This window comes from Tyto alba, unplaced genomic scaffold (genome assembly GCF_018691265.1).
Source record: "Tyto alba isolate M040663 unplaced genomic scaffold, T.alba_DEE_v4.0 Super-Scaffold_28, whole genome shotgun sequence".
NCBI lineage: Eukaryota > Metazoa > Chordata > Aves > Strigiformes > Tytonidae > Tyto > Tyto alba.
This window is the reverse complement of record NW_024881302.1, coordinates 8317005-8340782: the sequence shown is the minus strand read 5'-3', so window position 1 is coordinate 8340782 and position 23778 is coordinate 8317005.

Sequence of the window (23778 nt, the reverse complement as noted above, 5' to 3'; positions counted from 1 at the left end):
TGCTTAGTAAACTAAGAAGTTGATAGTGTTCTCTGTAAGAGACCAACCGTCTGTGCCAGCAGTGTTTATCCAGCTCTGACATCCTTCTCTGGCCACACAGAGTTTGAGGTTTCTATGAAACATTACACCCTGTTCTCATTCTGATTGGCTGCCCCCTAACCCACAACAGTACATTCCCTAACCTAAGGAATAAACAAAGACCAGAAATCCCTCAGTATCTAAAGAATCTGTGCCCTAAGATCAGGGAGAGTGCAGAATTCTTATCTCACTCACATGTGCTGGAGACCAGCAGAGACATCAGCTCTCCAGTCAATCTACCTTTCTTTATCAGCTTTTTTTCAAAATAAACTGAAGGATTTGAACTCTAGAGTTATCTGTGCTGCCATCTGCCCTTCCAGGAAATAGTTTTTGCATATTTCACTCTGTTCTTAAAAGATGAAATGGTGAAGCTGCCTTGGACGCTTCCCTGTATGGCTAGGAGCTTGTATGTGGATGTGGTCTAGCATTTTAAACATTAATTCAGTGTTTGGATTCATTTATTGGTTGAGGGAAGCAGAGGGTCTTTATGTTTCAATTGGATATGTTTATATTTATTTAGAGTTATTTAAACATGGCCAATCTTATGTCTGTCTTTAGCACTGACTTTTAACAATAAACACCTGAGTAAAAAGCCCTACCTGCATGGGGAGGTGTTTGTGGGTGGGGGCTGTAATTGCTTTGTTTTGTGCACAGTAAGAGCACCAGGTGGTCTGGGGCTGTTAGGATGGTGCTGCCGAGGGGCTGGCTGCTTTTTTACTTGGGGGCCAATCTGGATCTGTGAGTGATGAGTATAACAGAACTTTTCTTCAGTGTGTAAATCAGTACTAGAAGTTGGTTTTTTTTCTAAGTATGTCAAGATGCTCAGGTGAGAGGGAGTTTGGGGACATTCATCCTGTTACAACTTGACCTAGAGCTGGGATGGATCTTCTAAAGATAAACAACTTAGTTCCCTGGTTTTGGGTTGGTTTGTTTTTTACTGACTACATAACCAAGATGGTAGGGATTTGGGGGGGATGATTTTGGGTTGTTTTTTTTTTGTAGACACCAACACTTTAGTAAAAGCCAAAGCTAAGGAATATATATTCTGTTGAAAAGCAGGTTGATTGTTTTTGTTTTTGTGGGGTTTTTTTGTTTGTTTGTTTTGTTTAGTTTTGGTTTTTACTGTACATAATCTTTCTTTTATGCAATAGTACCTTTGTCATTAAAAAGAAAAGTTATGTATTGATTTTTGTACCTTTATCTTGTGATGAAAAGCTATGACTGTTATTCTGCTGCTCCACATTCTGGGAATCACATGTTTTATGTGCATATATAAGCAGATGGCAAAACAGGAGTAAATATTACCATATTCCAGCATCTATATTGTTTATGGAGCGTGAAAGTGACAAGACAACCTTCAGTTCCCAAACTGCTCTGAATACACAGAAGTAATAACTTATGGAAAGCTGACTGACAGCTACAGCACTTGGAACATGCAGTAATGCAGATTTCTAGAAAATCTGTTTCTGTTTAAAAACAGACATAGCTAGGACTCCTAAAAGCAGTATCACTGATACTAACAAGTCAACCTCTCGGGAGCTGTGAACTGGCTAGGTCCCCAGATGACTTCTTGGGTGTGAATGCTGTTAGTCAGCTTCTGTACTGCACTGTTCTGTTTGTATACACTTGATTCATATAATGGCTGTTGAGCAGCAAAGGATCTAGCATTTGGTATGTTTAAATCTAGGTTATATTTCTTCAAAGACAAGGGCTTTTGACTAACTGGCTGGCCATTAGAAAATTTAAATCATATGTTTGGTATTTTCTTGGAGGCTTTAGCTACACGCTTGCTGTCTAACTAGGGCTGAATGTTGCTGAGGGGAGGAGGATCACCACTGTGCCTCTGAGATCCTCTTCTGAATGTGAGACCAACTCCCTTGTACAGGTGGCTTTTTCCTGGGCGGTGATTGCTTGTTAAACTGTTTAGATCTCAGAAATGCCAGGAAGACCACGGAAATTCTTGCCAGTAAAGCTCTACTCTAACTTTTACACACATTTCCCCAGTGTTTGAATATGTGAGACTGCCAGGGAGAAGCTGATTTATTTTGCTCCAGAGGGCTGGTTTCCCTCAGGCCTTTCTTAAAGGCGAAATGCAGGCCAGTAGCAAAGATGATGCTTTGTATTGGGTGTTTAAAACTGGCACTATCTCAATCAGGATAACTGTTCTAAAAAATCTTATTTCTTGTTTGCTAATGGCACCTATCTCTCTATAGAATGATTATTCATCCAGTTGATTCCAGTTATCCAGGTTGGGAGGGAAGATCAGCTGCCTCATACTTGGGGGGATCTGAATCTTGCTAGGTGTGCAGATGCAGGAGCAAATGGCCTGGCTGAGGCTTTTACCACAGATGATGTTCCCTTGATGCTGCTGCAGGAATCTTGAGATTAATCACAACAAGACTGCCATTGAAATAGAGATCTGCTGATGGAGTGAGTCAGGTACCGTCAAACTCACTGCAGAAATTAAAGGTCTCTATTTGTAGTTGGGGAAACTGGGGATTTTGAAGGTGTTAGGGGATTTTTCCATAGATCTTTCACCAAAACGGCGGGGGGCGGGGTGTGTGTACACAGAGAAAAAGCTGGACCTTGATAATGTTCATGGTTTAGCTGTGAGGCTTAAATAATACATGAGTTTCATGGAGCTAAAAATCTTCTGGAAAGAATGGAATTAATTGCACCCCTGGCTATAGCTGTTTCTAAAAGGCTGCACTTAGAAAAGTATAAATTTGCACAAGGAGTTCAAAGGTCCATTTCTTTCTCCACAGGAGGGCTGGGCTGATGTTTTGGCAAAGCTTGAAATATAGAAGCTCTCTGATGGCTGATGCCACTGAGAGAAATTGTTTTATTTATTAAAGATGCTTTGGCGTTTCACCTGAGGTGGCTCCCAGCACGTGTTTCTCCAAACAGTTTTGCTCCTAGTGGTGCTGTTCCCAGGTGCTTCTGCCACGTGAAGGATGCTGAGCCGTTATCTTGGTGGAACCCACTTGTTCCCTTGCTACTGGTCAGCTTGTACTGAATCACAGAGAGCAGAGCTTGCCTCACAAAGAGTGGTCTTGAGCATCTGTGGCACGCTGTGTGCTTTTCTTCTGTACTAAAAGACATTTACAAGAGTTTTGGCCTGGTTTTTAGATCACTAGGCTGTTCTCACTAGCGGTTCTGGAGTGCTTATTAAGAATAAAGATTCAAAAAGGTAACCGAATTACTATTTCTTAGGAGGATTTAGGTGGTTTTTAAGGTATTAAATACTTTTTTTTGTTTATATCTTTCAAAATACTTAAACCAGCTTATAAGCAACTTAAAATCCTTATGCTACTGCAGCAGAGTTGGTCACCTAGGCTTATCTCCAGAACGAAAGATTGCTCTCCTGACCTCACTGGACAAAATGAAACCTATTTAAAGGGCAACCTTATGTGTTAAAAAGGGTATGCTAAAACCTCCTGGGTAATAGCACTAGCTAAGCAGGAGATTTATAACTTTCCCTTTTTTATTGTTATACTTGGTTTTCACTGCTGATACGCAGTGGGAAGGTTGCCATGACATCATGCTGTGGTTCCAGACATACCTATTTTTTCTGCAACTGGAAGCAATTGGTTTTCCTCCTGTTTCAGAGGGCACAGAGCAGGCAGTTGCATCCTCTCTGGTGCAGAGCTGGGAAGACATTGTCCTGTGTAGCTGCCTTCTATCTCTGCAACTGCAAAAGGGTCTGGGAGAAATGATCTGCACTGACTCTTAATTTCTTGTGAGATTTCCCTGCAGGAGATGTTTGTGTCTGACAAAACAGGACAGACCTAAATTTGCTTTCCAGGGATGGTGTAGCTCACAGGAATGTGCTGTGTCTTAAGCTAAGGTTTCTCTTTTTTCCTTTTCTGCCTTCTTTATGGCAAATTATAAATGGTTGATAAACACCTATAAAAAAATACAGATGTGCATTGGCAAATCTTCCTTTTTTCCATTAAAGAAAGCTGTTACTTACTGTGTAGAGAGTACATATCGTCCTAAGAGATCAAATTATTTATGGCAGTGCATTAATTATCTTTTTCAAAACTTCTGATGTCTTGGAGCTACTTCCAGCTCCAGGGATAATTGCAGTAGGTAAATACCTCTCTGCATCAAGTATTATTTAATGTAACTGGAAAACAACTGTCAATATGTGCTTTGGACTTCTGGCCTGTTGGGGGCTCTTGTCCAGTGGAAAACAAGAACATACAAGGCTTTTACAAGGAAGTGATCAGAACTTGCTAGTTGGGTAACTATGGTGGTCAGATACCCAGACAATTGAGGGAGCTTCTGGAGCTGCTTTGGTCTGAGCTGTCATCTTAATTCTGAGGCTGTACTAGCACTCTCACTCACCCATCGTGACTCCTTTTGGTTTTGGTAAACAACTGATCTAACTCTGCTCTCACGTTCATCAGCAGCTCCAGTGCTTTTTCTAGTGGCTGTTCTGATTTTTACCAAGATCTGTGCTCTGCATGTTCCGCCTCTTGAATTTTAGTGTGTCTGTTCACAAGTATTTGGCATTGTTCAAATATGCTGCTATGGTTACTCAGGCACCACTGACTGTACAGGTCAGCTTGGAAGAGCTTTAAACAAAGTATTTGGGACAGAATGCAGCACTTGCTTGTTAATTTAAGACCTGGCACATCGGTTTGAACAAATTACATAGTGGATAATGTCTTTCTCTTTTTCCCTACACTTGGGATTTGGAAAAAACATAAGAAAAATATTACCTTGACGTGAGTCCAAGCAATGACAGTGGCTCTTGCTGAAAATAGGTAGCAGTCTATTTGTTCTGGGAATTGCCTGAAGGCTGGCAGGGCTCTATGCATACAAGTGGAAGTAGGATGTACAAAACAGAGCAACATGTTGAAGAGTATCAGGCTTCCTCAGCTGTGTCAGTGCAAATGAAGCATAGCTCTCTTGATAGGAGAGGGGCTGCCTGCAAATCTCCACCACAGCCTGACACCTGTGTAAACATTCAAAGGCCAAATTTTCAACCCTTGGGAAGTGGAAGGGGCTAACATACAATTCTTAGATTTCAGGATGCCATCTGATGGTTTAGGGGTAAGGTGTTAGCTGCTTGCTTCTGGAGATGGGCTGGGATTTTTGTAGCAATGGAGTGCTGCAAGGATGACCTGCTGAGGGCTCTAGCCATGATTTTAATCTTCTAATCCTGATTGAATCTGTGAGCTGAATTGGCACTGGTGTTTGTTAGGTCCCAGAAATTTAGTGAGATCTCTTCTGTACTGCACCATGGGCAGAGTTTGAATGAAGATCAGTGTAAATTAACTTTACAGACATGCATAGTGATGCCCACACTGGACTATGCCCTTTAATGCCTTTCTGGTTACTTTACTCTGGAGAAATGGATATAACTGAATTTCCTCTTTTGATTATACTGACGGCAAAATATCCCTAGGCTTGAATGGGAGAAGAACAAGAAACTTTGAGATAAGTCTGAGCATGATGGTATAAATGGTAAAAATGAAACAAAAATTCTGATGTGACTTTAAAGCTATTTTAAAAAACACAAGCTGTGGTGGGTTACTCTGATTCACTGGAGTTTATGTTGGTTTTTTTTTTTTTTTTTCCCTTTTTTTTTTTGTTGTTTGTTTTGTTTTGTTTTGTTTATTTGTTTGAATTTAATTTTATTTATTTTATTCTATTTATTTCCACTCAATAATTTTGAGGACACGGTGAGAAGATGAGTCTTTGGAGATAGGTTGCATGTGTTAAAGGGGGGAATGTGCTAGTATTTGCTGAGCACAATAAATATCACTGCCAGACGAACAGGTCCCTTTTCTGATATGGCAAAAAATATCATAGATGAGAACTTATATCTAGCCATTTCAGAAAACAAAAGAAGGTTGTTGATTTACTGTTTTCATTAAAGTATTAACTTTGCTTTCTTCCTTGATTGTTCCTGTGGGAAACTGGATGATGCTTGGCATTTGCTTAGTAAATCTTGGGGCAACCACTTTGGTGGGTGGGTTGTGTTGGGGGTTCCTTTTTGTCTCCTTGTTCTCTCCCCTCACTTCAGCAGCCCTTGGGGACTAGTTACCTGCAGCTGAGGGTGGGAACTAAAAGTAAAAATAATCTACCCTCGTTGTAATAAGTAATAGCAGTATCCTACTAGCATCTCTTGGATTGGGTCTTGGTTTTCCATTCAGTGCTTGAATTCAAAAGTTGCTCATTCATATACTTGTTTTTCCGTTGAAGGTTGCATTCATTGAGCTAAGAAGTGACAGTTCTCTTTATGTAGTTATTTTTCCCTGTTCATTGTAGCAGACTTCTTGCACTTGAGGGAGGACAGGGAGGAGGGTGAAATAGCATAAACCACTTAAGGGGACAAATGGAATGAAACTGTGGCTGTCGCAACATTTGTGGTAAGGGGAAAGTTGCATCTGAATTCAGCAGTAGAAATTGGAAATAATGTCTGTTTGTTGTCATCATTATAGATACAGAACAGACCGTCTTCCCCTCAGACTTTGCCTAAAGTCAGGTTTGTATTTTGGGAGACTGGACTGCATCAGCTGGCTTCAGACATGCTCATTTTCATCCTACTGTCCTGTGGGGTGTGTATCAAATCCCTTTTCATTACCAGAAATACAGTAATTTCTTTTTCCACATGCAGACAGGAGTGCTCTAGAGCAGTCTGAATTAAATGCCAAGGTGAAAATGGGTTGCTGTAGAAACCCATGTCAGACTTGCAAATGGTTCTTGTGCACTTCTGGGGCTATGTAAGCAATAAAGACTTTTCAGCTATTTTTTTTAGTGATATTGAGAAATTATTCTTCATTGCTGAAAAACAGCTGGAACTAGCAGAAGGTGTATGCTACAGTTTAGAAAGTCAGGGAACTGACTGTATGATGGGCTGATCAGGAATCTGCTAAAGATTTGGAACCATCCATCAGCTTTAGTGGACTTTGGATATAGCACCCCTGTTCACTGATGTCCATGCAATATGCAACATATTGCATCCCAGTTATTTTTTAACTTCCAATAATTGGAAACATTGTTGATGTGGGGGGGAAAAAACCCAGAAAACTGTTCTACAGCACTGCCTTCTCCTTTTACCCCTAAGCATAAAAGATTGTTGGTGACAATTGTATATAAATTGTGAGTCTTGAAGAGCTGACAGACACTACTTGATTCTGAAACATTACTATGGTGTTTCCTCAGCATCCCTTTGATACCTCTGCATCTTCTTGGATTAGCAGTGCTATTATAATAGTGCATGGCACAAATCTAGTTACATGAGCTTTTTGTTATTTGACTGAGTTCTGAGCAGTGTTTCAGACATTATTAAAACATTTCTGTATGCTTTCTGGCTTTGAAAAATCCAAATTAAAAACAAAAGCCCATAAACTTTGTTTAATCAAATTATACCTCTAAGAACAGTCTACATGGATATTGAATAACAAGGAGGGTGAATTCCAAATAGGACTGAAAATCCAGCTGAAGCAGAAAATCAGGACTGGTGGGAGATTTTTAGAAAGCCTCACTTTCTTCCTAGAAAAATCACTGTAATATGCAGCATTATCAATGCCTAAGTGACAATTGCAAATCGATTTAATTAAAGAGCTTTGCTAAAGGTATATTGTATTTGCTAATGCATGGTTATCTCTGAAGATTTAAATGTTCCTGGTTCACTGAAGCTGTGCTGGTTTCTCTGTCTGAAACTTGCCTGTTGACAGTCTTGTCAGCTGAAAGCATTACAACAGAATGAAATTGCATTCTGGGCCTTGCCCCAGATGGGAATTGCTGTAATAGTTTAAACCTCAAAAAGGATGGAAATGGAACAGAACAACATGACCACATTAAGATTTATTAGTGCTGCTTTCATCTTGGCTTTGGGCCATCCCCTGTCTGCAAAATTCCTGTTGATGTCCCATCTGGATTTATGTAGGAATTGATGGTGGGGTAAAGCGCTCTGATCCTATCAGTTCACATTTGCATCACTTTCTGTTCTGGATGTGCGATGAAGGGCTAGAAGCACCACTTGTTAAACTCTAATTAGCAGTCAAGCAGAGGAGAATGCAAGGTCAATTTAGCACTCATGGAATTTAAATTATTTTCTGAACTGGAGGGGTGGAGGAAAGAAATCAAAGCCCATGCCTCTGAGTTCAACTGTGTTTCTGAAACAGCTCCTTAAGAGATAAAAAAATACTTGAATAGAGCCATTAAGCTCTAGTTTGCTCTATATTTTGCTGTCATGTTTTACCACAACACTTCCTACTGGTACAAAATCATGATGGTGGTACCTGTTTCTGCTTTTTCCTTCCTCCCTATTTCAGCTAGTTGTGTCATTATAGTCTTTAACCACAGCAGGTGGTAAGAACTTGAACTAGGAGGTAGCTACATGCAGACTAACAGTAGGAAGGAGGAAGTTATAATTGTCCTTGAGCAGGACACGCTCAACACATGGACATGCAGTCCACCCTGAAACAGATTTTTGGTGCAGGTCACAGAAGCTAACTTCCAAACAGGAAGGATGTGTGTTTTGGACATTGTCCAGAGAGCTATATCCAGTGAGTTTGCTGGCTGCTTTGCTCAGTCGTCCTTTAGAGGGTTCCCCCTCTCTGCCCTCTGACAAGTGACAGGACAGGCTCATAAAGCTAAAGTGAGTTCTTGTGAGCTTTAATCGGATGCTCCACCAAAAAACCTGGCATTCAGATAGCGTACTGCTCTGTTCAGCTTCAAGCTGAATTAGTTTGCATTATTGCCCATTATTTTTGGACTTACACAAACTGTTTACGTGTATCTTGGGTCACTGATGCAAACAGACTATTATTATAGGTCTGAATCAACTTTGCGGTACAATTGTTGGCAGTCCTGGTCTCCCTGTGCATACCAATTTATTCTCTAGATGAAGCCATAGTGAGTGAAGGCTTATTCTCCAGTAAAGGTGATTGAATGCAAGTGCAGCTGGTTGATTAAACTGAATGAAGAGAAACATTCATGTGTCACTCAGCATGCTCTGCTACATGAAACAAGGGGATTAGATATGGTGAATTTCTAGTAATGAAAGCAGGCAATCAGGGCTGTCATAAAATCAGCTTAAAAGAGCTTTCTACATTCCTGCGAGAACTAAAATAACTTGACCTACCTTGGTCCTGTGATCTTTAAATGTTGCTTAACATCTGCTCGTCAGCACTTGGCAATAATATTTACTGTGAAATTTTTAATAGCAGACACTGTCTTGTGTTGAAATTAATAAGGCAGAGGGATGCACTACAGAGGAAAAAATGTCATTACGCAAGAGTTAAAAATGAAATGGAAATATTTGACTTTAGCTTAAAAAAGGTTTAGAAAAATGTTGCAGCCCCAAAAATCTTAGTGGGGTCACCAGCCTGGTCCAAGTGTGGCCCAGTGGCCTGGGGCATGGTGAAGCATCCTTTTAGTCCCCTGCAGGTAGTTAGCATTAGAACCAGTTTTTCTTAAGGAAGGGGTTTAAGTTAATAATGTAGTCAGTGTAGAAACTCTCCGTAATGAGTGGAAAAGAGATGTGCTTAAGATGCCTTTAAGTTCAGGCTGTTGTTTGGAAGAGACTTCTTTCTCCTGAGATTGGCAATTCTGAGTATGTTCTTAACTTCAGCAGTGCAGAAGGCACCTAATATTAGGTTGACTGGACTTGAGCCACTATCGGCAGAGGAAGGAGTTCGAAGGGCTGTGTTCCTTACTGCATACTGTGTACTCGTGAAAACTGTAGCACAGGAGTATACAAGCTCCTTATTCCCAACAATTACCAAAGAAAAGTAAATTACAATTCTCAACTTGAAATGTGTTCCCAGTAACAAGCTCTGTAGACCCTCGCAGGTCAGTTATTTCTCTACCGAGCCTGTAATCTGCTCTGTAAAGTGGATTCCCTAGAAAGTGGTCTGAAGATGTCAGCAGGCACTGAATCCACGTTTCCCTTTGCAGTGTGTTCCAATCAATTCTCTCAGGGTTAAGACAGTATGCCTTTTTTTCATAATTTGATTTATGCCTGGCTTCAGGTTTCACTCATTGATCCTTGCCATGCTTATCTCTTAGGAACCTTCCTTCCTTGCAAGTCAGCTGTGGCCATCTTCTGCCTGTTGCATAAACATCTAGGAACAATTTTGGGTATTTCTTGCAGCCCTTAACACTTATGTGGCTTTTTTTTCTCTGTTAGCATGAGTCTTTCTTCAACAACAGGTCTGAAGCAGGAATTGGTTATTGCCAATGCCCTGTAGAGAAGTCACATATCATCTCTGCTCCCAGAGACTGTTCTTGGATTCATACATTCAGGGATGATATTAAATAGCTTTGCCACTGGGAATGCCTGACAAATTGTTTGTTCTTATTGTTGTCCAAATCCTTTATTCAGTTTGCCTTCTAGGATGCAGTTTCTCATGCTGAATGCTTGTTCCTAGACACATATCTTTGTGTCTTGGCTCTGTTGAAGCCTATTTTGTTGGAAAGAGCCCAAACTGTTAAGCCATTCAGGCCACTCTATTGGCCTCTTGCCATACTTATTTACTACTGTGTTGTCCTTTGTGTAGTCTGTAAGTTCACTGCTAGTAGAATATATATTTATTTCAGTATCGTAAATGACAGTGGTGAGTATGCCAGGCCTGGTATGAACCCATGTGGAACATACTGGCATTTGCTGACACTTCCCTGTAGACATTGACTTTTGGAGATCTGTTACTTCCTCTACTCTTAATTAATTTAACTTTGACTTTAATTGAAACTACAAGGTGGTACAATAAATATCTTCAAATTGAAATCCTGGTAGTCTTCAGCTACCTAATTTGTGTGTGTGGTCTTTCCTACCAACTCTTCCCCTAGAGCTGATTAATAACCGTTCACTTTTTTACTTTCTCTCTTTTATTCCCTTCCCCTGCCACCTCCCCCCCCCTCCCCCCCCCCCCCCCTTTAATTAGGGGTTGGATCTCTTGGGCTGTTCAATAGTGTGTACACTGTTTCCCTACAAATAGGTAGTTCTTTACATTAACATTATTTTGAGATTTCTCTGTGCAACAAGCTCAGGTTTTAACATTGAATTCCTCTTTAATATGTCTCTGAACTTTTCTATCCATCTTTTAAAATGCTTGTGATGTACATGTTACCTTTGCCCTTTGTAGGAGTTGAAATGGAAGGATTGCTTTGCATTTCTAGTCAATAGCCCCGGACTGAACACTTCAGTCATTAAGTGTAGAGTTGGACTGGAGACTAGTATTTTGTTAGGGTAAATGCAAAATTTCCAAGTAGTATTTTTTTTCTTTTTTTTTGAATTCTTCCTTTCTCTATGAATCACAGCAGTATGAGGGGGAGAAGAAAGTGAGTCAAGTCCAGTGTACTTGTGTTTTGTTTTTTGTTTTTTTTTTTTTTTTTTTTCCTAGAAGGACGAGCCTGGATTTTTGCTTTGCAAAACAGTGCAAGTTCTATGTAGAGTAACTATTATGCAGAGTATCTCCACCAAGGAAGACAAGTTGTGGTTTTCTGCTGAATTTCTTACCTCCACAATGTGTCCTATCTGGTTGTTATCCCTAACTCTGGAGGCAGTTGTGTGCATTTATTTAAAAAATAAAAATTCAGGGGTCAATAATGTTGACTGCTAAATATGGGTATGTTTTTCTTACATATGCATTTATTTGTTAAGTCTCAGATTTTCTACAAAACTCCTTTATGGGATATAGGGAAGGTGACTGGCCTGTATTCACTATACTGGTGTAAATCAGGGGGGACTCTGCTGTTCAAGCTAAGGCCTTAGTCCACAGACAGTTCTTGCATCCTTCCTCCCTGCCAGGCCTCCCTCCATGGCTGCATCAAACCAGGACTAGCCACCCATCTTGGAGAACACAGAGGCGCGTTCAGAGGGGGAGATGCTGCTGTATGAGGTGAAAGCTACTGTCTATCCCTTGTACACTATCCCCACCACCAAGTATATGCATCACTGGGTTTTACAAGGAGATACTTGACAAATCAGTTCTTTTAACAGCTGTGCTATCTTCACTTATATGCTCAGAGAAGTATTATTTTGTCCTCCTTGTTAAAAGTGAATGTTTCTTTCATTGCTTTATCTCTACACAGCATGTCTTTTTGTTACATTTAAGTTGCTATAAACTCTAAATCAATAATCCTGCTAAGAAGAAAAAAGGGATCTAGTAGCAATAAGTACAATTGCAGAGTTAATCACATCATCTTTATTCAAGTTGTAGACACTGTTTCCTAAAGATGTTCTAGCTCTACAAAATCAATATGGGCACAATGAAGTAGGTTTATTTTCTGGGTATCGGCAGTGCAAGGGTGGGGGCTAGGTGCTTGGAGGGAACCAAGAGATTTTGCTACCTGTGAACACAGTAGCTGTGGAGAAGGAACCGTTGCTGCCGTGGAATCACATAACAGGAAGTAGTGTATATTTTGGGCACCCAAATGTCTGGGGGAGGTACAGATCCAAGAATTTCTCGTTTCTTGTTCCATCCCCACCAACTTCACAAACAGTATAGGTCTAAAATAGCACTGCTTTTTAAATATAGTATTTTGAGTTGGTAACTACATGTTTTACAATGTAAAAGCCACCTGATTTTAGAAACAGATTCTTCAGAAGAGACAGATGATGTTTTTCTTACCTTCTCTTTCCATCATAATTTCTCAATGTAGTCCTTACTGCTGATCTCTGTGCTAGTTTTATGCTACACAGCTGCAAAGATTTCAGTGGATTTGTACCTGGCTAGGCTGGGGAGATTACAGTGATATTTAATATGTCCTAAACCAGGTTTTGCACAACTTCTTTCAAGTACAGCTGAACCCTGTTCTCCACAACCAGTACCCGGTAAATAGCTATTGAAGACAATAAAATTGAAGCCACAAAAATGATGTTCCTCCTCATTGTTTCATTATTGTTAAATATGATCTCTGCTGTGCTGTGGAATAACCAGTGCCCAGCACTGCTGTATCTTGATTGTTACTCAGTGATCCTTTAAGCTGAACCAATCTGTGTGTTCAACAGATTAGTGTACTGCTTTCTCTTTGCACTTTACATTAAGCAATAGATCATATAACTGTGCCTTAAATATTTAGTATGCTTGTGTTTGCTAATAAAGATTTTTTTTTTTTTTAAGAGAAATAATATTTCACACTGACACCTGGACTAATAATCAAGTGCAGCTTGCTGAAAATGTTTCACCGTGGCTCAGTGCTGCCGATCCTATTTAGAAATGATGTAGCACAGACTCAAACTGGTATAACTGGAAGCGTGGTCAGAGCCAGAGAGCTATTGGACACATGTAGATGTTGTCTAGTGAGTGCTACAGGGTGAGAGGGACTTAATGCATCCTCATATGGAAGATAAGCAAAGCTTTCCAAGAGCAGGCTTAATTCATATGGAGCTGTTGTGCTTTTGGTAGTTAAGCACCTGTCTGAGCTGGCTTGTTAGCAGCTCCTGTCCGTGAAGAGCTGACCTATGTTATGCATTCTCAGCTAGGCAGCTGTACAGCCTTTTTTTGTGCAGTGAGAAACTCAAAGACATCCCTGCAGTGAGAACTAAACTTCCTTTTAGTCAGTTTAGGTCCTAAAATTGCTTTGTGGTTTCATCAAGACACGATTTGAGTGAGATCTTAATTTACATTATTCTGAAAACCCATATCATCTTTGGCTATATATGTTTTTTTTTTTTGTTTAAGTATAAATAATTTCTTAATGATAATTTTAAACATTGATAATGTTTAAGAAGGCATTCACATGCTGTTCTCACCAGCTGGTCTTTGATGCTTTGCTTGAATACCCCCAGCCCTGATTTTCCTCCAGTTAAACTACCTTATATTGAAATGACTTGTAGCAGCAATCAGCTGTGCTGTATTTGTACACAAACTGGCTCTCTGCTCACATAAGAGAGATATCAGGAAGAGCATGGTTAAGAATAAATGCAGTTTTCACAACTATGCATCTTTTACATGAATCTTGAAAAGTTTAGAGTGTTTATAGAAGAAAAAGCGTTTTAATGAGATCCATACTCCTTTGAAATTTGCTTAAAAAACCTGACTTTTCCCATCCAAATAGCAAGTTGTATATGAGAGATGATCTACTTGCAGTAAGATGTAGGGCTCACTGGATTTGTTTTTGTTAAAGTCTTTACCATTCTCTACCTAATTTGAACTCTGCCTAAAATGTAGGTTGCCTTTCTTGACATGAATATCATGGTCTGCACTGTCATGAGAGGTGGGAGGTGAGTCCAAATCTTGAAGAGCTCTTCTCAGTGGCAGTTCTCACTTTAAAACCATATTATTGTTTATTATTTTATAAATAGCTATTTTAAATTTATTTACAACCTGCTCTGAAGATTTCTATTATATATGCTAGAACAAGCACAAATGCAAATAAATGACTCTTATGCATTCCCAAAATGTGATCTGAAAAGAAATGATAGGAAAAATGAGACAGTTTATAAATATTACTATACAATAACAATATAAACAAATTTAGATTTAGTATTTTATAGTATATAAAATATGCAAATATATTGTGCATATATACATGCACACATACTTTTATTATTCCTTTGACACTTGTAGCTGATCAAACTTGAGATTTTGGTCAAAGAAAGCATGAAGTTGTGTAGCTCTATTAAATAGTTGAAAAACTGCCGTGATTAAAATTAACTTTCTGAAGCTGTAAACAACTGTTGCTGTTATACCAAGGCTTGAGGGTACACAAATAAAGTGTGCATCTCTTAAGTTTCAGAGTTTAAGTTGTAATGACTTAACCCTATTATTGTATGAAATAATCATAAATTTTTCAAAATAGTAAGGTTCCTCCTCAACACGAGAGGCTGCATATATTTAAATAACAATATAGGCAGAATAGAAAAATAAAATGGAAAATGAGCTAGCTGTAAACGCCAAAGAAATTGTGGTGATTATCTTGGAAGTTGGTGCTATTTTGTGGAAGGATAAACTGACTACTTTGGGCTTACAATATGTTGTGGTTTGGTGTTTTGTTGTTTTTTTTTTTTTTTTTATTATTCCTCACAATTATCATTTGGGGGGGGAAATAACTTTTACGTGTATATAAACATTGCGTGTGTGTATACTTGTCTTGTATGAACACATTTTATACATACACATGTATGTACACACACATATATCACATTGTGCATGTGCAAACATGCACATGCTTCCCCACATGTGTGGGAAGGGGCAGCGACTGAAACCGAGATTCAGTATCTACTTTAAACTATCCTGGCAGTGCAAACCCACCCACAGAGCTGTGGCCAAACTTCACAGGAATGTTTCCAAGTAACCACAGGAACTCTGTCCTTTAGTGTGGTGAGTTACCTGATACTGGCACGTGCTTTGTGTCTGCACATGTGTAAATGCTTCATGTATACAGCAAAAAATCTTTCGCCTTATTTCAGATGTACAGCTGGAGCTGTACTGATTGCGTAAAGGTGTCTATGCACTAGTCACTTGATCAGCACCATAATATGTGGAATGAATAATGCATATTCCTGAAGAAAAAGCACTGACTGGAATAAGAATCAAATTGAATCTGGGAAACAAGGGGGTGAATCCTTGGCTGGATTGTATTTTTTTATGAAGCAATTTTGAGGCAGTCAAGTATCTGGAACAGAACTAGAAAGGTACTTAAGTGTTGTACTGTAGAGCAATATTAATGTGGATCTTGCACCCAATCACTTCAAGAACATAGACATGTGGAGAGAAAGGAGGGTTAATCTTGTGTGGCATAAATTAGTGAGAGCTGTGCAAAAGAACTTTTCAAAGACTAGCTTGCTAAATAAATTACTGGTCATGTTTTATTTAAAATGCTCACACTGCCAGCAGAGAACAGAGCAAACAAGCACACTTTCAATTAAAGTAACAGCTAGGATTTTCCTTCTGGCATTCCCATGACTTCTTGCACTTGTTCAGCTTTTTTGCATGTCTCAAGTAACTGAGCAGAATCGCATGTACATGCATGGTTCACATGTGCATGTGGCATCATATGATCAAGCAGTTTATCTCCTAGCTCCTTTTACTTGTAAAAGTCCTTTTGGTAAACAATTACTAGGACATTCAGCTAACCCCAAGCCTGTTTTCTTAGATGCTATAATATGGATACCAGTCTGTGCCTGCATTAGTGACACTGGGCTGTGCCTAATGCTATGCATTACCCAAAATCCAGTGTGGAGCTGATTCTGTGACGTGGGCATCATGCTGTTCCCTGTGTCCGCCCACATGCTGCAGCAGTTCAGGGTGGGTTGGTGCCAAGCTGCAGAGTGGCAGGGGGTGGGTATGAAGGATTTACATTTCTAACAGAACAGATGTTTGCTTCCTTTTCTCCCAAACATCTGCTCACATGCTCTATTTTGGGAGGTTGTGAACACTGCTTTTGAGGGCAAGAATGAGGTTACAGTAGGTTATCAGCCTTATGCCATGAGATGCCATCATGAGATTTACGGCTGTTGTTGGTTTAAGACTGACAGAGGAAATGTGTGGAGATGTTTTCTACCTCAAGGGTGTTTGAACTTTCCTGGAAAAGTTGCTCATTGCAGGACAGCCTACAGCACCCTCTGTCACCCTAGTGACACAAACCTTTTCCTTGGGTGATGGCCAGGCTTCATATTCAGTGATGGTTGATGGTTGCCTTGTCATGGGAGAGAGCCTTAATGTTGAGGTTTGTTCATTTGTGGGTTGTTTTTTTTCCTTCAACTACTCTCATGTGACATACCCAAATGACTCACTGCCATCAATGCTAGGAAGTGTCTGTGCTGTTTTCAGTAGGTTATAGAGATTAGGTCTCTGATGCTTTTACCTTGAGCATAATATTGATTAACTCATGTCCCAGCTTCTCTCTGAAAATCAAATTTAAGGGCTTGTTGAAATAACTGGAAGGCAAGGGAGTGGTGTACAGGAATTTCTTAGAGCTGGGTGGAGAATCTAAGTGTAGCTAGGTGATGGGTTCCTTTGTGCCTAAGATGCTTCTTTTTAAAAATACATCTCAAGGGATGGACAGGAGTCTGATAGGCTCTCCTCGGCTAAAGGAGCAGTATTTTCAAAGTTTGTGAGACTTCATATAGGACTGATAAAGAAAACCTGAATGAGCAAAAGATTAATATTTGGGCCAAAGTGTGCATGGTTCTGAACATTTGGTAGGATCTTGGCAGCTTATTTTCCTAGAAACATTTGAAGCATTTAGCATCAAATGCAATTGAAAGGAAAGCTACCAGTCTGTAAGCACATTGAGATGAACAATTGCTATGCTCTTGACTATTTTGGGATGAAGAACAACAGATTACCGGGAAGCAGAAAGTTCTGGATTTATCCCTTCAGTGTCTAGGGGTGTGGGAGGTGGGAGTGATCTTTCCAGCTTAGTCCATATTCCTGTGCCATAGGCACACTTATTTCCTTGGAAGACCAAATTTAACCCTCAGAATGGAGATCAGAACAGAGGTAGTATTTGTAAGACTAGCAAAAGTAGAGATATAGTGGTGCATATTTTAATCACATATAGTGAACCAAATCAGAGGTACCTAACTGAGAATTATGTCTGGATTTTCTTCCTAGACTGATCATGTTCTGCTGATGAGCTATGTAGAGCAAATCTTTAGAACTTCCTTGTCTCACTGGACATACCCTTGGGAGCTGGGATCCTACTCAGGTTCATCTAATTTATAGGTGAAATTAAGCACTCCTTCATAGGACTATATGATGAGGAAGAAAAGTTATTTGTGACCAACCTCTGCTGTTGTGAATACCTTATGGTGCCTTTTACAAATGTACCAGGGACCATGTCAGCATTAGTTTCCAAGTGTTTTCGTATGTCTTCCACAATCTCAAAATCTGAAAAGCTTGCTGGATAGTCTGAATTATTGCCCATAGGATAGGGTACAACCAGCCACTCGCGCTCACTCATTCAATTAGACAACCAAACTTTGGTTACTATTTTTACATCCTGCAGAGAATAGTTAAGACTAACCTCTGTAAGTTTCTAGCCTGCCAAGCGTCAATGTAATCCAGAAGAAGAATGAAGTGTTGATCTCTTTTTACTGTGGAAAGAATCCCAAAGAGGTTGTTGTAGCAGCTCTGGGGCTTCTGAAGTACAGTAGCACCTAAAATGTGTTCTTCTTCCTCTGTACTGTGAGAGTAGTCCTGCGCTTAGGGAGTTTCAAGGCATAGAATTACAGTTGCTTTTTTTGCCTCATGTTGGGAAGTTGCTTCATTGGGGTCAAATTCAGCCCTTCTGTTGTCTCAGTGATAGAAGAACCTAAGTTAAGAGCATATTGATGGGGATATATCCCCTGTAAAACGTAGTCCTTTAATTGAAAACCCTTCTGAGCTTGTTTCCTCAAATTCAGGCTCTATCAATTGGGCTCTCAATGAAACCTAGGATACTTAATACAGTCACTTAGCCAGTAACACAAGTGAAATGTGCATTCTTCTAAAGCTTTATGATGAATATGAATAAAACACTTTCTGGTGTTATTAAAACAACCTGGACTAAAGCAATGAGAGTGAGAGCATTTAGGGGTGATCTCCACATCATGCATGTCTGCTCAAAAATAGCATTGCAACAGTGGCAATGGTGGCAATCATGCCTTTTCTTCAATGCAATAAAGGTTGGAGTCCTCTTTGGGAAGCCCAGTCAGATAATTAGGTTTACAGAGAGATATGATATTGCTTTTTGCACAGGATCTAACATATGACAGTTATACTAATATCCAATCCAAAGTGATATATGAGAGAAGCCATATGTACAACAAAGAAATATGTGTCCAACAGTCTGTGGTCCTGGCATGCATCTTCCTGCAATGTCTTTTAGTATGTGTTGAGAAAGCCATTCAAAATTGTTGAATGCTTTTGGATTATATACAGGTTTTGTGTTCTCAGCATTAGGTACTCAAGGGAAATCACAAATTTGGTTTAAAATGCAAATATGCACATATTACATATATAGTGATTCTTACAGGGTTTCTTCAGATTTTTCAGCATTTGGCCATTATCTGAGGGCTCTGCCTAACTAGAAACTCATTTTTCTTTAAAGGAAATGTAAAGGAAGATTTTTATAGAACCACATGTGCCTGTTGAGCTCAAGTCCTGGTTAAACATTTTGGAATTAGTCCTGGTAGTAGCAGAATGTACCATACTCAGTACTGAAGATGTGTCATATCTACAAAGCTTTACAAACAAATATCTAAGAGTCCACTAATCCAGACAAATTAGCTTTAATTAGGCAGTACCTCATTAATATTTTTCAAGTTGTAGTTTGTGGTCTTGTTTTTGTGGGGCACAGATTATTTTAAATGCTTCCAGAACCATTCTAAGATCATGCAGTCATTTGCAGGACAACACAGTTTTAATTACATTTCAAAAGCTTCAGTGCTTTACTCCCTCCCTCCCTTCAGCAGTAAGGAGATTAGGTTCATTGCCAAGTAACTTGCATCACCCTCTATCATGAGATGTGACTGCCTGGGTCTTAGCAGTCCAACAAAATGATTCAACAGAACAGTGTGGTTTTGTGGGGGTGCAAATACATAATGACCAGCCTTGCATAGGTAAAGGTGAAAGCCTTTTGTAAGGGTATTGCTTAGATGTTTGGACATGCAGGATACATCAAAACTATAGCTCAGGCCACTGACAGCTAATCTGTCTGCCAAAATACTGCATAGGAATGGAATCTGTGGTCTAGATTGAGTTGATTGTAGAATAGCAACATCCTATCCAGCTGTTTTAACACCTCTATAAACTTTTATACTTTTCCAATATTTGAAGAGTGTGATTCTATTGTATGGACAAGATCTGATCCTTTAGTCCAGACAAATATTGGTAAGTATGCATGTCAATTTCTATGCATGGTCACTCCATAATGTGTGTGTCTGTCAGACACATGCAGGTTTACTAAAGAAAGTCTCTATAGTGAACCTACCCTACTTCCTATTTTAGTCTGATGTTGAGACTGCTTTTTTATATATTTAAATTAAATCCCCCAAAGCTTCATTATATCTAGCAAAGGTTTTCCTTCTAAGTATTTTTATATTGCAAGCTCATATGTAGGAAGGAGTGCTTTACTAAATTGGGAATGTTTCTCTACTATTCCAGCAGTGTTCCAGGATAGCTCTATGCCTGCAAAGCTGCACATTGAATTCACTTGAAGACAATACACAAATGATTTTTAGTGCACTGGCTTTAGCTGGTGCAGCTGTGCTGGTCAGGGATTCTGGAACTTGCTTACTGAATCAACCTGTATAAGCTGCAGTAGTTGAGATGATTCAAAAAAAAGGAAAACCACAAGAAACAAAGTAATAGAGTAGCCTGCACTCAATATTTTCAGGGGAAAACATGCTGATTAGGGGATTGACCTCAATTTTAACTGATCAGGAGAAATCTTTGTTCTACTAGTATGAAGCACCTCTAGTGTACAGCAGTATAGCAGTATACCACTAAAATGACCCCCTTTTGGACAGGCAAATGGCAGATATTTCTCAAATACTGCTGTGCACAGACTTCGGTTAGATAACAAGTAGAGGAGTGCATTTAAACTGTGCTTTCATCTGATGCTGATTTTAATGCTAGTTCTAGTGCCGCAGCTGTCAATCTGACTTCTACAGCTGATGGAGGTGGCATATCTCACTACTATGGTTTGGAAGGCTTGACTATTATTTGTGTAACAAAATCCGTCTGACAGGTAACCACACGTTCCAGTTAATCTTAGCCGAGATATAAGTAGATCATGTATCAAATATAATGATTCAGTTACCAAGCCTGATGCTAATGTCAGTGACATCTGTTTCAGCCTATGCATTCCTTAAAAATGGATTGAAATCAGGCTTATGGGTGAGTTTCTATTAGGGTAACCCCCACTTAAATACTATAGGTCACACTGAACCCTGATGCCAGTAGAGGTGCACTAGGAGAGATTTGTCCCAATGTATTTGTTGTTTGCCCATATCAATGGACACAGCTGCAAAAGATTGGAATGGGTTTTCCGATGCATTAAGAGACTGATTTATTATTTACTCTGGGAGTAGCAATCTTATTTAATATTAAATTCTAAATTTCCTCTAGGCGTTTACCAACTGTCCAGAAGATTAGGTGCACTAAATTAGTGAATGTCCCTTAGTTTGTGAATAATGGAGTCAAATCTCTTGTACCCCCTGTCCCCAGTGCCATACTTACCTAGGGCTAGCATATTCTTCTGTTTTTTTGAACAACCTTTAACGAGTCTGCAAACTTTTAAGCAGATTTTTAAAAGCAGGCCAAGCTTATCGAATTATGAAGAACCAAATCCACATGGGAGGCGGTATAGCCTAACATTCTGCTCTGTAGAGCAATGTCTTTTAGTATTACTGATTTTTTTTCAGACAATTGACAAAGCTGAAGGGATAATACCCATGTCAGTCTTCAAAAATGTGCATTATTTAATTGTTGACAGTGACAGCGAGTCAAGATGTGGTTTCAGCTGCTTTCATTTATAGGGAGCATGGGATCTTTGTTCTGTTAACCAAATTCATGTCCTATTTACTCTGTCTCACACCTCCCTTTGGACTATCGTCTCAGGTACTGCACTTAGTCTGTATGTCACCTGGAGGGTCTCAAGGGAAAACTAATGATAAGTGTTGATCAGGAGATTGCGTGTTTAGGGCTTCAGGATGATATAAATGAGACCTTGAAACCAAGCCACTATCCCAGCTCCTCCCCAGCAGAGATTGCACCATTTTGCTTGGGAAGTGTCAGCTACCAGTTGCATTATAACCATGAATTATCTTTGTGACCTGGTTGAAACTGGCTTCCAAAAGCTTGGGATATAAAGGGAGAAAGCCATATGCAAACCTCTGGTGCCTGGGAATCTGCTGACACCAGACACTTGTGAGCTCTTCGTCCAATTTTTCTGTAGCTTTCAGGTTCCCTGCCAGACTTGTGACTAACTGTACAAATGATGCAACCTATTCTTATCTTATAAAATTATGCAAAAATAAGATATATATATAGCTATGTTACTATAGGCTATGTGTTATATGTCTAACACCATCTGTCATGTACATGTATGGGTTTTGTTTAAGGGAAGATCTTCAAAATCTGAATCATTCTTATCTGAAACCAACTCAAAACATTAAAAAAATTCAACAGTGCATTTTGACTAATGATTTGGTGCATTAGGGGAAAGTATAGCTTTGGACCCAGACTTTCAACCACAGACAATGGAATTTGATTGGCATCAATGTTAAGTATTACAACATACCTTATCAAGCTTCAGAAACGGCTACATTAGCTTTAAGGGCTTGGAGAATGTAACCCCTCATGATTTTGCCAAGATCCTGTTACAGATTTCTCTGTTCCCCTCATTCTTAATGATTTCAGTGGGAATTATGATGGATAACTGAAATAAGATTATTCTATTTCCAGTGAAAGCTTTACTACGTTGATTTCTTTTTTTCTGTGCTGCTGTTTGCCAAAAGCAGCTGATGTACAAAATTCAGGTGTCACTGGGAATTCAACCTGTCACTTCTGTTAAATTTTGACTACTGCTTATAACATGAAAAACATAAGTACTGTAAAAAGTAATTTGTTACTACAGTGGCTGATCATTAATGGACTTGGTAGAAAACTGCACAGCATTAAAATAAAATTCCTGTGTGTAACTAATGACACATTACTTCTATAGTATAATGCTATGTTGTTGTAGCAATACTTTGTGCTCATATCACTTTTTATTGTGCTATCTGAAGTGTTAAACAATATTATTCATGCTTCATAACAGACCAGCAAGTGCTATCATACTGGCTTATTAGACAGGTAAGCTAGAACAAAGACAAGCCGAGATTTGCAGAGATATGTAAAATACTCAGCCTTGCAAAGCACTGTCGATACACATAACCTGAAGCACATGCTTAATACTAACCCTGTTTAGTCACTTAGATATTTTGCCAAATCTGGATCTATGTAACTAAAATTTCTGGTCAACTTGATTAACTTTCAGATTATCCTTCCTAAAATTCACTAGAAATCATTGGGATTTGTAAACCTGCTTATTGTTTGGCTCCAGGTGAGCTGTTTTGCTGGATGGGGACATGATCAGTGCACAGATGAGGGCATGTCCTTGAAGACAGCTTATGGTGCACTGAGCAGAATACCTGGCTACTACCATTGTCATTCTGTCATTTTAGACAGTGACTTTCATGATATTTAAAGCTACCTACTAACAGGGAAATATCTATTTTTGGACTACCTAGTGCAGCTGCTGCAGCAAGTCTGCCTCTGGAGCTCCAACCAAACAAAGTAAATATTACCTGTAGGCTGTTGTTAATAAAAGAATTCTTCCATCTGTGTTTACACTGGAAATGCACACTGTAATTTGATTGACAGGTTTTGAATGCCATTTATTCATTTTACTGTGAGACCTCTAAGCATATGGCAGCCAAGACAGTAGGGAAGACGGTCATTGTTGTGAATGCTGTTAATTTATTTACCTACCTACCTTCCTGGAGTCGTGGTTTGCTGGTTTTGCTCTTAAAAAAATCCTAGAGATCTATACAAAATAAATAATTAATTGTGCAAGTATCACATTTCTGGGAATGCTAGCATGAAAATCGCTAAATTTAAGCTTGATTAGACAACTGATTCTGTTTTCACGCAGTCGTAATTAAAATGTAGTCTTGTGAGGTTTAAGCCATTATAGGTACAGTGTGCTCTATGTGCAGCATTGTTAATTAGGAGGGGTCCTCTTCAAGCTGGCAGGCGG